This window comes from Podarcis liolepis (assembly GCF_965112155.1).
Source record: "Podarcis liolepis genome assembly, chromosome: 2".
In the NCBI taxonomy this organism is placed as follows: domain Eukaryota; kingdom Metazoa; phylum Chordata; class Lepidosauria; order Squamata; family Lacertidae; genus Podarcis; species Podarcis liolepis.
Window position 1 is genome coordinate 3,655,605 of NC_139555.1, and position 11,435 is coordinate 3,667,039.

Here is an 11,435-nt window from a genome sequence, read left to right on the forward strand (position 1 = left end):
ACAGAGAATCAAGTTATAAATAGGAGGTGAAGTTACAAAATGAAAATGTAAATATTCCCTCCCTTTCTTTGGAGTTAAAAATGCAAAATCAAAATGGAGATTCAAATTAAGGTTTGAAGGAATAAACCAAAAATTGAAAGTTAAAAGGTTAAAATTTTTGGAGGTAAGAATTAACACAGCTCTCCCCCTTCTCCTCAAATTGGCAAGGTGGGTGGGAAAGTGCCCCCACATCGCCTGCTTCACTGCCTTGCCGCATGGTCCCCCAAGGGCTCTCACATTCCTCCTCAGCAGGTCTGTCCCAGGATCGGACCTATTCTGAGCAGTGCGCCTCCACGTGGCCTCCTCCGCCCTTCCGATCCCTCTCAGCCTCTTCTCTGCAAAGGCGGCAGTAGCAGCAGCTCAGCACAAGGGAGAGGTTCTCGTGCTGCCTGCTCCGCCACACCATTCCTCTGGGCCTCCAGGTTCCGCTGGGCTGCCGGTTGGGTCGGTCTCCATTCTGGGGCAAGAGGCGCCCAGGGAGGCGCATTTCTCTGCGACCTCTCTGGTTCCCTCGCTCCCATTGGGCTCTACTCTGCCAACAGCAGCGGCTGCAGCAGCAGCGACAGCGATGGCATTGGTGGCACAAGCACTAGCCAGATGCTCCTGCCAGTATTGTATTTTTCCTAGCAACTCACTGAGTCCATGTCAGTCGCCATCTTGCGTTGCCAGAAGTCCAGATGCAATTAATTTTCATCCAACAGTGTCAGCCCACTTGCAGATTTGTCTTCTGCTCATGGAATGGGACTTTCCTCTTATCTAAGCTTCAGGCCCCCCAAATCCACCGTGCTACCAAACGAAAAAGACCTGCGCTTTCTGCCAAATTTTAAAAATCCACCTGGACAGTAATTTTAAGCCTGAAAAAGAGGATATGTCCTGGAAATAAGGGACATATGGCAACCTTATACACTGGAAAACCCTATACATTGGAAAACGAAGAGAAACAACTAGCAGTGCTTGATATATAACTTAGAACACAACTACTTTATAATATGGGGTGACCTATTTAATAGCTCCGTTTGTAGTGAAGCAGCGTTACAAGAACCTGGATGGAACATGCATTGCCTAGGCATGTCAATATGAAGATTCACACAAGCATTCCACAAACATCCGGATCCTTGATAAGTCAACCTTATGAACTTCCACAAAGCTTCAAACCTCAACAGCAGCTCTTGTAAGGGCAACTGTCTCCATTTTAGCATCAAATTCCAGAAGGAGGCAGATTTCATGGATGTATTTGGGTGCCTCTTCCTGCTACTCCAGATGGCTTTCTAATCCAAACATTGTGTCTGCCCATTTCCAACACTCTGGAAATGGCAAGAAAATAAGCAACCATGCGTGCTTTTCTTTATTATTTGTTTGGTACATTTACATCCCACTTTTCATCCAAGGAGCTCAAGGTGAGCTCAAGCAGTACGTGGTTCTCCTCATTTTATCCCCACAGCAACCCTGTGATGTGGGTTAGCCCGAGAGACAGTCACTGGCTCTAGGTCACCCAGTGGACTTCATGGCTGAGTGGGGCTAGAGCTCCAGACTCCCGGGTCTTAGTCCAGCATTCTAACCACTCTTCCCTCAGTCCTGTTTGCAACCTACCTTCACCTGCTGTAAGATGAAATCAGTTTTGCAGCAGCTGATGGAGAAGAAATGGGGACTTGTGGGAGAATGATGTAGGGAAAAGGATTGTTAGCTTGCCAACTGCAGCTAGTCTGGACCATACTATGGAGGTGGGGGTGGCTCCCTTCTAAGCTCCTCCTTTCGTAGTGTGCATGTGGTTCTTGGGATGGATTTTGCCATGACAATTGGGGCTTCAGGTTGCTCAAGCACATTCCATTTATACAGCTGGGCACCTAAATTAATAGTTTTAATATGCTGCATTCTCCATATGCTTTTTAAAAAAAAACATGGGGAGGATTTGGACCTTCACCCTTCTGACCCCTGTCAGCACTAAGTCCTATTGAACCTGACCAGAACGGTTTTGATACTATAAACAATGTTCTGGACACCATAACATTCCCAAGGCTGAAACCTAGCATGATTATGCTTAGATGTTTCCAGTTATTAGATTACTCCAGTCCAAGAGAGTTTCCATTTTTTCATATTTGTCTGAGCTTTGGAAGGCATCAGCAAAGGTTTGAAATTTCCATATTGGCCACAAGGTGGCAGCAACAGCTTCAGATATGAGGTCCTGCTGATGCCAAAGCTGGAGAAAGCCATCGCCATTGTATTGAGAAAACGGGCTTGCACACAGTCCTGTACTGCACTGCATGCGCACATCCTTCAGTATGATGCAATTTTCTCACACTGCATCACAAAACCTTCCAAACACTATAAGACATGCACATCTGATACACAAAACAGCTTTGAACAAACCCATCTTAACTGGGTTTACATCACTCCAGTTTCCCATTTTGAAGTTGTGGTGTCTAAGATAAAGGGGTGTTCAAAGGCACTCCGAGAATGAAAGGGCCTTCTGAATGATGGCTACCCTCTACAATAAAAGACTCTTATTTAACCACTAAGTAACCACAGCCTGCTTCCAGTCATGTGGCACTGACAGTACATCCCAATTAGAAAATATGGCTTCCAGGCCAGAAGCTTAAGCCCCAGCAAGCAAGACCAGCTCTGGAACCGAGTGAGGCGGGTCATTTGCAAGGGTCCCTAGTCTGGCCTGGCCCACTGCCCATTCTTTGCATGGAAAGGAGTTCACAGGTAGGGTCAGAATTCTGAAGCCTGATTTATATATGCAGGAGAATAAATCTCCCTGCTTGTTGAAATCTGGTATGATAGGAGAAAGGACAGGGGAATAATCTTTCTCCTGGGCTAATTTAGTGGTGGGCTGCACCACTGGCAGCTACAGGTGGGAGATGCCTGGGGGGAATGTGACTCCCCACTACCAGCCTGGCAGGTAGTTACACTCCCCCCAGGCACCTCCCACCTGTAGCTGCCAGTGGTGCAGCTCACTGCCATCTCAATATTCCACAATGTAGACACAGAGTGGTATTCAGCTAAATTTTACTCAGAGGGGACCTGCTGAAATATATTGGCCTGATGTATTCTTGCCCATCCATTTCCACGGGTCTGCTCTGAGTGCCCCAGGTCTGCTTTCACACCCTGTTTTTTCCAGCCTAAGTGGGCCTACTAGAGGTGCTTTCAATGAGAGTCCAACCTCCCTTTTTAGGAACCACTATTCTGCATCACAGTCACACGACACACAAATCTGTCCCCATTGTTTTCTTCCATCTTCTCACAATCGCCATCATGTACCCAGCGTGTTGTACACATCTACAGACGCACAATTTTTGTGCATTCATCATGCACTCCAAGCCATGGTGCTCCAAGGCTTAGCACATATGTTTAATGCTTTGCTACATATTTTCCGGGCTTAAAAAACAACAACACCTCCCAACAAATAGAATACTCCTCATTCTTCCTCTTTAAGCACCCAGGGCAGATTTCAGGAGACACCTTCCTTTCAGTTTGGGCCTAGAGAATGCCTTGAACCCACACAGTAATCTCACTTCCTACTGTGTCCTGAAACTAGGTTTTCCTCTGGCAGTTTTTCTTTTTAAACAGCTCTAGGAAATATGGCATTAAAGGTAAGTAAGTAGTCAATCAGAGCCATTGAAGACCAGCCAGGTGGCAGGTCTATAGAAAAGATTTGCAAAGGAATGTGTTAACAGTGGTGGCTTTATGTATTCATTCCCAATATGTAATAGGAGCATTAAACAAAACTGAAGGGGAAACGTCCAACGTGGAGACCTTTACATGTCAAAAATTATTACTTGAAATAGGTGTCAGGTCTGAATCATACAGCTATCAGCCAAAAGGAAAAAATAATCATTCAAGAACTCTGAGCCAAATGTGTGAAGCGTCTCCACAGAAAAGCATTGTGTTTGCTGTAGTATATGACTACACAAAAGCTCCTTCTGTGGTGTTTGATCTATAATGGATGCTTCACTCATGCAAGTCATTGCTTGATGCTGCAGCCACCAAGAGATAAACATGGATGTGTGAATTCACTACCTGTTAACCAAGTAGGCTCCTCCTTTTTTATAATTCCCTCCCAATATAGTTTTGTTTGCTTGCTTGCTTTTAGTTCATTGCCCAAAAGCCTGGGGACATTGGGTTTGAGGCCAGAGCAAGAAGGGACCGAGGGAGCAACCCTGATGGGTCAGACCTGAGTGGAAGGAAGAGCAGGGACCTAGTAGTAGCTGAGCTGTCTTGATTAAGGCAGGAACAGGCACCAAAAGTCTGTCAGAATCACAATTCTGTGCATATCTGCTCGGAAGCAAGTCCCTGGTGGATCTTAATCTGAGGTAAAGATAAAGGTACCCCTGACCATTAGGTCCAGTTGCAGACGACTCTGGGGTTGCGCGCTCTTCTCACTCTATAGGTCAAGGGAGCTGCCGTTTGTCCGCAGACAGCTTCCGGGTCATGTGGCCAGCATGACTAAGCCACTTCTGGTGAACCAGAGCAGCACACGGAAACGCTGTTTACCTTCCCGCTGGAGGTATTTTTCTACTTGCACTTTTGTGCTTTTGAACTGCTAGGTTGGCAGGAGCAGGGACCGAGCAACGGGAGCTCACCCCATTGCAGGGGTTCGAACCGCCAACCTTCTGATCAGCAAGTCCTAGGCTCTGTGGTTTAGACCACAGTGCCACCCGCATCCCTAATCTGAGGTAAGTACATGTTATTAGACTGCAGCTTTACGGTGCCTGGTCGAGGTGCCTGGTCGAGTGCCTGGTCGAGGCAAATATAAGATATATGGCTACTTGTCTGCCATTTATGGATAGAAGGAAATATAGCTCTTTGTCTCCCATAAAAGGTAATAGGAAATGGGTGTATCTTTTATGATTGGTTCTAGCAAACAGCCAATAGGAATTTCAACCAGGCTGATTGGACAGAGGCAGCCAAAGGAGGAGCAAGGGGGCTGGGCTGAGGGAATATAAGTGCTGGCCATCAGGGCTGGAGGGGCAGAGCTTTGGTACCCATATACCACTGTGTCTCTCATTTATTTGTCTGACAAATAAATTATTATTTTAATTTCTCTATTGCTGCGTTGAATATTTCATTCCAGCTAAGCGTTAACCATAAGCAGGGTGCTACACTAGCACGCCCCCCCACTTCATGATCTAATAGATTGCTGTATATTTGGGGAGCAGCACCCTTCAGGTCATTTGCTGGCCTGATGCATAAGGATTCAAACAAGGTAAGTCTGCATAGGCAAACTCTCTCCCCTGCGCTCCAAACAAAGTGCAAAAGAATTAGCTTGAGCTACCTGAAACCAGGTAGTATGAGTGCCTTTTCATTACCTTGCAGTTCCTCTTTGGAAATTGCTTTCCCTTATGCTGGAAGGGCTGTGGGGAGCAGGTCACAGATTGTGTAAATGCCGAGGTCCTCTCAATCACTGAACTGTTTATATATATCTGTGTGTCTGAAAGCTGCATGATCCAGGAATGGGACCACTGGTGAAGGGTCAGGGGCCAGTGTTTTGCTCCATGTTCTCCACGGCATCAGCACTGATCTAGTAAATGGATTGTCTCTTTTCCTTACCTCCTTCAAGGACAAAGGTAAGAATGGATGGCATCTCATTAAAGGTATGGAAGGGACCATCTCAAGTTGGACCCGAGGGTCCTCTTCTCTTCCCCTGAGCAATGGGAACTAGGATTTGATTTGAAAAGCAGCATAAAAAGGTAAAGGTACCCTGCCCGTATGGGCCAGTCTAGGGCTGCGCACTCATCTCGTTCTGGAGGCCGGGGGCCAGCGCTGTCTGAAGACACTTCCGGGTCACATGGCCAGCGTGACGAAGCTGCACTGGAGAACCAGCGCCGCACACGGAAACGCCGTTTACCTTCCTGCTATAAAGTGGTCCCTATTTATCTACTTGCACTTAGAGGTGCTTTCGAACTGCTAGGTGGGCAGGCGCTGGGACCGAATGGCGGGAGCTCACCCCACCGCAGGGATTCGAACCGCCGACCATGCGATCAGCAAGTCCTAGGCACTGAAGTTTTACCCACAGTGCCACCCGCGTTCCACTGAAAAGCAGCACAGTATAACATTAAGTTGAGCATTCCCATCCCTCCTTTTGTTCTATGTCTAAAGAGAGTTTTGTTGCTTATTGTAGATTTTTTTTGCTTCCTGACATAAATGTATTGAGTTTGATTTGCCCTCTCTTTAGCTGAGGAGGAAGGATGGGAATAGGCAAAACTTGAAAAAACTTTAAAAACCTAGGTAACACTGACATTTTGATCACAGCTATTTGCCCAAACCAGCTAAGTCTGAGATGTCTCCATTTCCTAAGTTCTTGTTGAAGGCCTTTATGCAGCCCTCTATGGTTTCTGCGTCCCAGATGTTGTGTGTCTGCAGGGGGATTAATACCTAGTACTTAAATCCTCCATGCGCTGTGGCAAATGGAGAGTTAACTAGTAGCCAGTCTCTTGTAGTATTGTCTAAATTGATAGGAAGGAGCATGGATTTAGAATAGTTGATTTGCAATCCTGCTACCCTGTGATACATTTCTAACTATTGCTTAAGTGGCTTGAGGGCTGATGTGGGGTTTTGCAAAAATAAGAGCATGTCACCTGCAAACATATTTGCTTTATGTACCTCATCCCGCATGGTGACCCCCTCTATAGAAGCGTCTTAGTGTAGCTGGATGTTTAGTAGCTCCATGACCAATGCAAACAACAATGGCAACAGAGAGCAATTAGTAGTTATTGACTGACATGGGTGTGGGAGGAATCCTCACTGATAACTCCCAAGAGGAATCAAGCAATGGTGGCCTCTGAGGATGAAATAAATTAAAAGTCTACTGAAATTATCCCACTTCTCCCACATTTATTGTTTACATGTGCACACAGGACGGGAGACTGGAGGCAGGAAGATGTGCTGTGTGTCTCCCCACCCCACGACCATGCCCCCAAACACCTTCATGCCCTGGCACAACCTTTTGCATACCTTCCAACATTTCTCCGATTAAGATAGGGACACCCTATTCCATAATGATAATTCTACTATTTATACCCCACACATCTTACTGGGTTGCCCCAGACACTCTGGACAGCTTCCAACATATATAAAAACATAATAAAACATTAAACATTTTAAAAACTTCCCTATACAGGATTGCCTTCAGATGGCTCGGGGATTGGGTAATTCCATACCCTCCAACATTTCTCCAATGAAAATAGGGACATCCTAAGGAAAAGTGGGACATTCCAGGATCAAATCAGAAACCAGGACGGCTTCTCTAAATCAGGGATGACCCTGGAAAACAGTGACACTTGGAGGGTCTGCTCTTATGGCTCACTGCAAGGGCCCCAAGGCTACATATCCCCACAAGGAACTTTCTGGGGGCCACATGTCATTGGTGCCTGGGGCATGCAGCAACTGATGTAACACTTAACTTTTCCACAGTAGATTATGCTCCAGGCTTCTGCATATAAACACACACACACACATCTCTCCATCCCCCATCCAAGGAAGCAAGACAAGTCAGCCCAGTCTGAGGTGCAGGACTGAGCTAGCAAGGGGTGTGGCATGGGGATAAAACCAACAAGCAAATGAGAAAAAGCTCTTCCTTGCTTCTGTTTTGCAACTTCCTGGCATGAAGTCATCAAGGACAAAGCCAAGGGGAGCTGGGTTCTGTCACGAGGGTGGATGGATGGCTCCCAAAGGCGCAGAGGGGCGTCATCAACTCACAGGTCATTTGTCTCGCCTCCACTAGGCCCAATATGCTTCTCCCTCTCACATTCCTCTGCCACTCCTAAGAACAAATTGTTTCTCGGTGTACATTAAAAATCGATACGTGATGGATCGGGCAGTGCCAGGTATTAATATGGAACGGTGCCTTGTCACTCTCCTAAAGGTGACCCCTGACATGGGACCTGCACAGCACTACAAACAGGAAGGTCAAAAATAGCCCTGACATGAACGGTCTGATTGGGATGCCTGGAAGGGAGAGAAGTGTCCCGTGTTAGCAGGAGTGGGCAGTCCACACGAGAAACGACCTGCAAAGATTAGGAATTGCTCTATGTAAAATTTGCAAATGCTGAAGAAAGAGGAGATGGACAGATCTGCAAGGCGTCTAGTTGTCAGGGATAGCCAGGGCCTCTGCTCCACATGCTGTTGGGTCGGTTTATCGCTAGGCAGACCCTGCAGCATAGTCCAAACTTCCTTTGGCTTTGTTATTTTTTGAAGGTTCAGACCATTGGCTATGCTGGCTGAGGCTGATGGGAGTTGTAGTTCAGCAACATCTAGAGGGCACCACGATGGCTATCTCTGTGATACTATCATCTATTAAACTCTTCAGTAGAATAAAAGCAAGGGTGAGCTTTGGTCTTCCTGTGAGAGGCCAAAATTGCAGCAGGGAGCTTCCTCTCGCCTTCTGTTCTGTGCATGCCCTACATCTGCCTCTAAATGAAAGCTTTTGCCACACATAATCTTTAAGCTACCTTGCAACTTTCTTCTTGAGCATGCTTCGAGAAGAAGCATTTCTTCCTCTCCATGCTTCCAGACACATTTCTTTAACATGGCCCCATTCTGCCCCCACAAGTGTGCCTCTTGCAAAACCCAGCAGCTGAGTTGGCCATTGCCTACTTGCTTCCCCCAACCCTCCAGAAGTTTTGGGCTACATTTTCCATCAACCCCAGTTGGTATGGCCATATTTAAAACTTAAAAATGGTTTACATTTCTGCAAGGAACCCTGGGAAATGTTCTCCCCTCCATTCAGAAGCCGAGTGACATGCAGAATTCAACAGGTGCAGCCTTTCCTAGCATGGAGTTGTAGGGGTGAGGAACACTACACCCAAATTTCTCTCTCTTGTGGAGTTGTTGTGCCCTTCTTTTAAGGGGAGAGTACCGGTAATTTACCTCAGGAATTTTAACTCGAGATGATAAACAAGCTAGGGCAGTTACTAGTAGAGAAAGAGATTGGAGCACTACCAGAACCACAATGAAATTTGCCTATTCAGTTCTCCAAAGAGTCTGTGCTATACTGTTGTCTGCATTATATATAGACTAACCAGTGGACAGGTTGAAGGATCCTGTGGACACAAGAACTGGACTTCAGGGCTTTCCACCTCTGTGTGCCTCTCGCTAACAGAGCAGTCTAAACCTTACAGCACTCTACGTATTTCCTAGACCCACTTTGAGAAAACTATTCCAGTTCGAAAGCCATTTGTATTGTAGTGTAGATGTGACTCAGGCCCTACCACACTTTACATTTAAAGCAGGTGTTACTGGAAAAATCCGAGGGCTCCCTTGGACAAAAAGTAAAGACACCAACCAGAGTAAATTGGAGCAAATCAGCAGCCTGTAGGCTTGGCCTTTATTGAACTGTTGCAACAGGGTGTTCCCCTCACTTGCAGGAGAAAGGAAAGACCCAGAAAGATGGTGTGCCAGACCTTATAAAAACTTTTGAAATTCCCATCCTCTAGGTCAAGCCCACCCCCAGAAACATCATGCATACATTACAGAAAGGAGGGGTTGAGGGAGGAGTTGTGGTGGTAGCCTGAGTGTCCTGTCACCTGGCTGGTTCTTCCTTTCCCCCTGCCCATGAGTCACTTCCAGGAGACAGAAGGGAGTTTGCAGTTTCCTGCCCCCAGAGGGAAGATCTGATCATTGTCCTTTGTTCCAGTCCATGCTGAATCCACTCCCATATGCAAGTTCTTTGTGATCTTGATTGTCTTCTGTCTAGGACCATCAGGGTTGGCATAGCAACTGGGCAGGGCTCCTGTGGATGTGCTGGGCTGGCCTGTATCAAACCTTCCCCATTTTGTAGTCCTTCCTTCATGGAGTAAAATAAAAGTGGAACAGTGCAAATCCGATGTATGGTTGATTTTCTATGAATTTATAACAGAAGTGTAGCGTATGTAGTGTGTGAGTTTGAGTGTGTGTGAAGTTTGTACAAACTGAATGATTGGGGGGGGGTTCCTGCTACACAGGGGTCAGCAACCTTTTTCAGCCATGGGCCGGTCCACTGTCCCTCAGACCATGTGGTGGGCCGGACTATATTTGGGGGGGGGGAATGAATGAATTCCTATGCCCCATTAATAACCCAGAGATGCATTTTAAATAAAAGGACACGTTCTACTCACGTAAAAACACACTGGACTGTCCGCGGGCCGGATTGAGAAGGTGATTGGGCCGCATCCGGCCCCTGGGCCTTAGGTTGCCTACCCCTGATTTAAAGCATTATATTGCCACATTAAGCAGTCATGACGTCCCCAAAGAATCCTGAGAACTGTAGTTTGTTAAGGGTGTTGAGAGCTGTTGGGACTCCTCTTCCCCTCAGAAAGCTACAGAGTGGTTGAACAGTCAGTTCCTCCTCCCGGGAAACTGACTGGGTACAGGTTGTGGTGAATTTTCTGGAAGGAATTACTTCTTTATGTCACTGTTAAAGGCACGCCAGGCTCCCGTCCTTACCAGTTTTTATTGGCCTCTCTGTGCCTCGAACACTGGCTTGACAGGCAGGAATTTGTCAGGAAAGCAAGAATTAACAACCATCTTATGCCAGCATATCAGGACGTGGTGGAGCATTCCCTTAGGGGGCATGCTGCGCCACCTGCCCAGCCACACAGTGGGGAGCCCAGCCAGCTGACGCCGCCCTGCTTTGAGAGGCGCACTCACAGCACCCTGTGAGCCCAGCGCCGCTTTGCGAGACTCACAAAAAGGGTGTGGGGCTGGTAGGGCGCAGGCTTGTTGCGTCCTTCTCAAGCCACCCTCCAGCTGGAGGTCAGGTGAAAAGGACACAACAGGGCAGGGCACAAAATGGAGCTGGGCTCTCAGGGCGCTGTGAGATGTTGCGACCTTCTCATGGTGTCTTCCAGCTGGAAGATGGTGAGAAGGACGCAATAGGGCAGGGTGTCATGAGGAATGCCCCCCCCCAACTGCACCCAGAACAATTGCCTCCCCCAGTCCCCTGCTACGCCTTGGATATCAGGTGGAGCCACAGCAGCCTTAGGAAATGCTGGCAACCCTAAGCAAGGCCTGTGATCCCTACTAGAATGGCCAGCGTTGGAATCAGTCTCTGTACCTGATCCTTTAATTGCAATTTGATCTGCAGCAATTAGGAAGTGATAACCTTTAGTTCCATCCATGCCATATAAAACCTCACTTATTGATTCCTTCAACATTAAACCCTTCTTCAAAGGCACAATAAGAGGCTGGAGCTGAGTGGGGCTTCTTAACTATTCTAGTAGTTGCTGTTCCTTCTTGGTCTTATTGCCATAACTGAGTTTCCAGTATGCCTTTGAAATAAGCAAACTTGATTTCAACTTTTGATGTGCAACTTCAATGCTGGCCCTTTTTATGGTTCATCTTACATTTAAACCGGACTTGGACAGGGCAGCTTCAAATAGAGGACTGTACATGAGTACACATGGCCACCCCACAGAGAG